This window comes from Octopus sinensis, linkage group LG9 (assembly GCF_006345805.1).
Source record: "Octopus sinensis linkage group LG9, ASM634580v1, whole genome shotgun sequence".
In the NCBI taxonomy this organism is placed as follows: Eukaryota; Metazoa; Mollusca; class Cephalopoda; order Octopoda; family Octopodidae; genus Octopus; species Octopus sinensis.
The window spans coordinates 50938120-50946632 of record NC_043005.1 but is presented as its reverse complement, the minus strand read 5'-3'; positions in this window follow the sequence as shown (position 1 = coordinate 50946632).

The following is an 8513-nucleotide window of genomic DNA, read 5'->3' as shown; positions in this document are numbered from 1 at the left end:
ATAACGATTTGTTGCCAACCTAATGAAGAAGTCTCATTTTGGGCGAATGCTACTTATATCTCTATATTATAAATCTGAAATACGAAAAGTTTCTTTGTTTGTTTGTCTGGTTTTGGCATTGAGAACGGGTTAAAGGCCACTAGATCCCGTCGGATTGACTCCAAAATTTACAAGGACATGTAAAATGAGGTGAGGATGCCAGTGGGCTACGTTAGAAACCCCCATCTTAAAAGGTGTCGTTGCTAGGGCCAAAAACTCACTTTGACAAGTCTACTCTCATTCTTTTATGAAACTGTCTTCCTCCGTCACTCACTCTCTTTCCTCCCTTCCCATCACTTTCTATATATAACGTTGTTTCACGGCGTCTAACTCACTTACCTTCACTTTCTCTTTATAACGTCGCGTCACGGCGTTCTATATCTCCCCCCTCCCCGCCTTCGACAGCGCTTCCACACACTCTCTCTCTCTCTCTCTACGTCTGTCTGCATTCATAGAGAGAATTATCATCGCCACAACCACCACACAATCATGAGAACAAATATTATGAATCAGATATTTGTTGGGTTAATTTATATGTGTGTGTGTGTGTTCTATATATAAATATGTATATATAATGTATATATACAAAGTGTATATATCTGTATTTATGTATATTAAACTTTTTAATACTTTTTGATAGTTATATATATTTTTAAAAAAATCATAAATATAAATTAATAATTTTAATTTTAAATTTAAATAATTTAAATTTTTCAATTTTATATTTTATATATTTTGTATATTATATTTTTATTTTTATGTTTTGGTTTATGTTTTTCACTGTTTGATTTGCCTATTAGTGGTTTTATCTCTAATTTAATTTATACATATATATATATATAATTTGTATACATTTGTATATATAATGCGTGCACGCACACACACACACGCACACACACATATATATACATATATATATATATAATGTGTGCATTATGTGGTCGGTTGAGCTGAAAATATGCACACCTATGTTAAAAGTGCTGGCAAGTTTGCATGACAACTATTTTTTCCCTCAAATGAAAGGCATAACCTCTAGGACAAAATTCTTCATCTTATAAAATGTGGCCCCAGTAGACCCGAATGAAATCGGGTTATATTAACCAAAATGTGAAAAGGGGTCTAAATGGGGCTGGAAGGGGATTAAAATTTAAAGTGTTTAGGAATTCTCTGTTACATCAAGCTAAAAAATTTGCGCCAGCCTTTTAATCGTCAATGTGTTACCGTCCATGATGAAGAAGTTTTGAATGCTTGCCATGGTGAGTCTACTGTCGTGAGAAAGAATCACTTCAAAACTTGGTGTTTACGAATTTTCTTTAACGTCAAGTTCAAAATTTTACGCCAGCCGTTAAACTGTCAATACGTCGTTAAGAAATGCCAGCCATGGTGACTCTACTATCCTCAGATTCTATCCCTTCAAACTTTGGTTTCCAATATTTTATTATTTCTATTCACCTCGCAAGTTCATCTGTCCCTGTTAAATGTTAGTGTTTTACTGTCTGCCTTAAAGCAGACCTTTCCGTTGTCACTACCTGATATTTATGATTGATCTTTCAAAATATTTTATTTCTCAACTTACTCAAGATCTTTTGTTGTTTATAAATGGGAGAGAGATAGATAAAGATAGAGAATAAGAGAAAGCTAGGGAGAGTCCGAGAGAAAAGAAAAGTAAGAGAGTGGGAAAGTGAGAGAGAAAGGAGAGAGAAACAAAGAGGGAGAATCATCATCATCATCATCATCGTTTAACGTCCGTTTTCCGTGCTAGCACGGGTTGGACAGTTTGACAGGGGTCTGGGAAGTCAGGAGGCTGCACCAGGCTCCAGTCTGATCTGGCAGTGTTTCTACAGGTGGATTCCCTTCCTAACGCCAACCACTCGGTGATTGTAGTGGGTGCTTTTTTCGTGCCGCCGGCACAGGTGCCGCGGGGGGAGGGGCACTGGCAGCGGCCACGATCGGTTGGTGCTTTTTACGTACCACCGCCACAGAAGCCAGTCAAGGCGGTGCTGCCATCGGCCACGTTCAGATTGTGCTTTTTACGTGCCGAAAAGATGCAACAGAAAGTAACAATCACTCTCTTACCCGCGCGTAGAGCGGGTCACCTTAAGCTAGTATATATATATATATATAATATATATATATATTATATAATATATATATATATATATATATATATATATATTATATATATATATATATATATATATATATATGTATATGTATAATATATAAAGATATGCATATATGTACATACCTACATCTATATGTATATTTACATGCATATATGGGTACAGGACATAAAAAAAAACGTTGAACACAATGAGAAACGAAAACATAAAAGCAAAAACATGGAAACGAACTATTTTTCAAACAACGAAAGAACAGAGTACAAGACATACAACACAAGGAATATTCCCCTTCATCAGTTGTCCCTATTTATCTACTCCGCGTTACGAAGGTAAGGAGAATGGAAAATGATGCATTGTGTTCGATTATATAATAGTATAAATAATATATAAATATATGCATAGTAAGTTATATATATATATAATATATATATATATAATATATATATATATATTATATATATATATATATATATGTATATATATATATATATATATAATAGGCACGAACTAATTGTAAAGAAAATATTTTACGCATAAACAACAAAGCACCTATGTGTTACGAGGAAAGCGAAGCTTTACGACCCGCTTCCGCGTCTTCCAGGGACGATGGACCAAATTATTTTAGTAATCTTAGAGCGGAGTTCAGAAACTACTTCTTAACGGAAATGACGTCGTACACAATAACATATGACGACATACGTGCAAAATAACCAGAGACACAGATGCAGAATAACAAATCTCAATGTTAACGCCATATAAAACTAAACATTACGAAGAGTGATACTAAGCAGGAAATTAGAATTTACCCTAAATTTTTTTCCAAAGCTTTATGACGTCTCCCCGAGCATTAGTTAAAACTTTTAACTAACAAAATTTTTCCAACAGAACCGTGCCTCTCCATATGTTACATCAACAGCTTGTTCTTTCTACAAAAGCATCGACTCTGTTGATAATTTTATCGTATCTAATAGCTTGACTGGAGAACACGTTATATCCTACTCTTAATGGATTTCTGCTTAAACGCCCATGCAAGGATGTAGAACCAAAGATAAAAGCTGTTAGTTTTATTATAAATGCAATAAATAAATAAATAAACTATAGAAAATATTGAAACCAACATCGCCCGCCATCAAGCATTTCATGAGATGTTTAAAACATAAAAAAGAAAAACGAACCAACCGAATGGAAAATATTTTCAGTATAAATAACGTAGCACCCACGTGCAAAGGGGCAAAAGGCCAATCGTAATTCAGAAACTATTTTCTAGTGTAAGTGACGTCATACACAATAATAGAACAACTGGTGAAAAAGTAACAGCTGTCAATGTTAACGCCAAAATTAATCATTATGAAGATTCACATTACGAGGATCGGCTGAAAAGTTCATAGGCTTACCAAGATACTCTCATGGAATGTGACCAAATGAGGTTTATTTTTCAACATAGTCCTCCATGCAGTCCACACACTTCTTCTACCGGGGTTGCTGTGCTTGGATCTCATTGGTGAGGAATCTTTCATCCTGTTGGTCAAAAATGTTACTAACAACAAATATGACGTCATCACCACTGCCAAATTTTTTTTTCATGTTAGGAACAGATGATTGTCAGATAGGGTTAAATCAGGAGAATAAGGAGGGTGATCAACCAGTTCAAAGCCACAGTCATGCACAGCAGCCATTGAAACCAAAGACTTGTGTGCTGAAGTATTGTCCTAATGAAACAAAACCTCCTTTCGTCAGTTTTACTTTCTTTCTTCTCCTTCTTGATAGCCTTTCGTAACTACCTCAGCAAGCTGGCATAGTACTCTCTAATGATAGTGTAACCTCTTTGAAAGTAGTCAATAAGCACAATGCTTTTACATCGCAAAAATCTGAGGCTATCACCTTCCCTGCAGATGAAACGACCTTGGCTTCCTTTAGAGCAGATGAGGCGGAGTGTTTCCCCTGTATCGATTGTCTCTTTGTCTTTGGCTTAAAGTGATGAAACCAACACTCATCCTGGGCTAGGGAACGTTCAAGGAAACCAACTGAATCTGCCTCAAGCAATGTCAGATTTTCCCATGATGTGATCAGCCCGATGCGCTTTTGATCAAGTGTCAGAAAACGTGGCACCCACCGAACAGAAACGTTCGTCATGCCAACTTCATTGTGCACAATATTCTCAACTTTCTTACAGGATCTGCTAATAGCATTGGCTGTTTAATTTATAGCCGTTCGCTTGTCATGCATCACCGCGTAGTGAACACGATGAAAAATTTTTCCTCGGTCGTAGCAGTTTCAGAAGGTCTAAACCTTGGACCATCTTCAAGACTCTCCTTCCCTTCCTAAATTCAGCATCTCATTTTTATTGTGTTGATAAATATGGAACGTCGCCCCCCCCCCTACTGTAGCAACCATGTCAGCATGAGTGTTATTGGAAGTCAAAGCCTTTTTCTGCAGGTCCTTGATAACACCACAATACCAATTTTGTCCATTTTCAAGATAAGTCACTACTACGTAATTTTGAAGTCTTCTTTGAAGAGTCAGATGATAGTTTAGCTGAAATAAAACAATGCATTTATTAATGGGAAGAGGTGAAACCAATGTAAGCAAGATGTCACACCTCTAGCAACACTCCTTCACAGAAGGCCTATGAACTTTTCAGCTCACCTTCATAATTGAAAACCTAGAAATTCTCTTAAACTTTTCAAATTTTTATTGTCTAACCAAGCAACAGAATTTATACCAATTTCCTAACGTAATCTTATTCTTCCATACGCCTCATTAACAGCTTCGCTCTGTCTACAACTACATCAGATTTATTTATAATTCTATCATATATGATAACGTGACTGGAGAACTCATTATATCCTATTCTTAACCGACTTCTACATAAATGCTTAGGGCAAAGGTACAACAAGAAAATTAAAACTATCAGTTTTATTAAACGCTTGTTATAAACTTATTATCCATACTACTTTGACATTTAAATGCTTAACCTCATTTTCCGCATCTCCGTTTCTATTAGCTACGAGATCGCCTGGGCATATTTTCGCTAGAAAATTTTCAAATGAAAACAAAAAAAAAGAATTTAAGAATAAAAATATCTCATGAATGAGTTTTCTTTTCAGCCAGATGATTCTTTGTTCAGTCTGACTGCTTGGCAACTTGGGAAAGTGTCTCCTATAGCTTGGTGTCGACTAAAGTCTTGTGAGTGGATGCTTTGGAAGATGGAAACTGAAAGAAACCCGTCGTATGTGTGTGTGTGTGTGTGTGTGTGTGTGGTGTGTGTGTGCGTGCATGTGTGTGTGAGCGCGCGTTTGTATCAGTGTTTGTCCGCCACCACCGCTTGACAACTGGTACTGGTGTATTTACGTCTCCGTAACTTAGCAGTTCGGCAATAAGAGACTGATAGAACAAGAACACTGCTTAAAAATATAAGTACTGGATTTGATTAGTTCGACTAAAAATTCTTCAAATTAGCGTTCCAGCATGGCCTCAGTCTAATTACTGAAACAAGTAAAAATTAAAAAAATATATAAAAAGCTATCTGCAGCAACCACTAAACTGTTTAGCTCACCCGATTTCTTTCTGTTAGTATAAATCACTAAGAGACTAAACTCGTACTAAAACAAATATATGTCTGCTAATAAATCACAATTACCAGCTCGGAATTAACGACATTGGAATAATTTTAATTCGTTTAAATATCCCATTGATAAAAGTAATGGATGCGTTATTAATAGCAGAACTAATCAAGGTGGTGAGTTGGCAGAATCGTTAACATTCCAGGCAAAATGCTTAGCAAAATTTTGTCCGTCTTTAAGTCCCGAGTCAGCACACAGGGAATAACACTTGGCGGCATTTCGTTCGTCCTTACGTCGTTAGTTCAAATTCCGCCGTGGTTGACTTCGCTTTTCCATCATTTCGGGGTCGATAGAATAAGTACCAGTCAAGCATTGTGCCAACATTTGAAATCAATAATACTATTAAATTTCTCCTTTATTCTACGCATGGCTCAGTGGTTAGAGCGTCGAGCTTACGATCGTGAGGTTGTGATTTCGAATCCCGGACCGGGCTGCGTGTTGTGTTCTTGAGCAAGACATTTCACGTTGCTCCAGTTCACTCAGCAGTAGAAATGAGTTGCGACGTCACAGGTGCCAAGCTGTATCTACTGTTGCCTTTCCCTTCGATAACACTGGTGGCGTGGAGAGGGGAGGCCGGTATGCATGGGCGACTGCTGGCTTTCCATAAACCACCTTGCCTGGACTTGGGCCTGGAAGGGTAACTATCTAGGTGCAATCCCACGGTCGGTCATGACCAAAGGGGGTCTCAAAAGCTATAATACCTACAACTGGACATAAAAAGACCTCTATTTTAAATGGAAACATATTTGTAATCCTTACCAAACATTATATCAATTATTCTAAGTATACTTTCTTCGGCTGTATTTAATTCTAAATTTCTATGCACTGTGGAGAAAACACATGTGTATAGTTTGAATTATATTAATCTTTTGGAGCTTATCTAAAAAATGTCTTTCGTGGATCTAATTCTCCAGAATACGTTAATATCCAAATTACAAAAAAGAAAGTAAAAGAAAAAAATCTTTGCAGTACCTCAGAAAACCGATAAATAACATTTAATGCGTGATTTATTAAGATAGACAACTGTTTATTGGTACACCTTCTAGGCCCCTAGATAAATTTACACTTATGGTGTACCTTATTTAATCTTGGAATCCAAAAACATTTTGGAATAGCATTATCCTTCTTTTATACGCTGAAGCGACTCAACCTCTCCACGTCCTCATTAAACCATTCCTACTATCAGATACCACCTAATAACAATAATTTGTTTTAGGGCGGCGAGCTGGCAGAAACGTTAGCACGCCGGGCGAAATGCGTAGCCGTATTTCGTCTACCGTTACGTTCTGAGTTCAAATTGCTCCGAGATCGACTTTGCTTTTCATCCTTTCGGGATCGATTAAATAAGTACCAGTTGTCCACTGGAGTCGATATAATCGACTTAATCCATTTATCTGCCCTTGTTCGTCCCCTTTTTTGTTTAGCCCCTTGTGGGTAGTAAAGAAATAGGGATTTTTTCTGTGTGAGTTTGGATTTATTGGTAATTATTATTTGGAGTACAAGTTTATATTGACTGTTTTTGTGTTATTTCCTGTAATAATTATTGTTCCTGTTATAATTATGTGTGTGATAGTCTTCGTTCGAAAACTATCGTGTGTTTTCCCCTGTGGGGGAAACATTAATTGCTGGCAAGATGCCGAAAAGTGTAACTTCGTGTGGCGAAGAGTCGTCAACCGACAGAGAGGCAAAAAAGATTGAAAGTTTAATATTTGGCGATATTTCGGATTCTTATGAAAGTGTATTTCCCCCACCATCAATTTGTACTGTTGCGAAGGGGAAGAAAATAAGCAAAAAAGAAGTTTTGTATCGGCGGCTGGAGGTGGAACCTGCCAGCTGTCGACAAACAAAAATGACCTGATAAAGTACAAAGGTATGATAACAATTGAAGACGGTGTTGTGAAAGTTCAACACCTGGAAGAACTATTAATGTTAGAAAAAAGAAAAACAATTATTTTTAAATCTTACTGTTTAAAAGTTAAAAAAATTGATCGAGTGAACGAAGAGAAAGTTGAGAAGTACTTGAAACCCATCTGTCAGGATATCACATACCTAGCTAGAGGGAAAAAGTTTGGTACTATCGAAGTACGACGAAAAGATATAGAAACTGCACAAATGCACTCAGTTAAATCTTTAGAAACGAAGGACGTTGTTTTAATTCCAATATATATGGGAATGAGGACGTCAAAAATACGTATACCAAAGGTCCCACCTCGAGTCGATCCTATGTGGTTGATGGCAGCAGTCCTAGCAAAAAAAAAAGAAGATAATATAACACTCCTTCAGGCTACCGTCACAGAAAAGACTTATTGGACCGGTCAAACTGTTCACCTTCTAATACAAGCAGAATAGTCAATTTTAGAACAATTACCAGAGAAAATAGAAATTGGGGAGGAATTCCTTAACGTATTCGTCGAGGGGCGTAATCCCCGATGTTTTCAGTGCGGCCATGTGGGCCATATAAAAAAACACTGTAGAGACGGCAAGGAAGAATCCGATGGTGAAGAGGAGGAGGAGAGAGAGAGAGGGAGAGAGAGAAACAGAAGAAAAGAAAGCAACTAACAAGAGAAAAATGGAAAGCTCAAATCAACAAAAACAGGTCCAACTAAGCCCCCCCCCCCAAAAAAAAATGCTAAAAGAGACAAACCAAAAATAGTAAGGAAGTTAAGCAGAAGACAGCGGGATAGTCGCGTTATACAACAAAAATGAAGATTTAATGAGAGAAATAAAA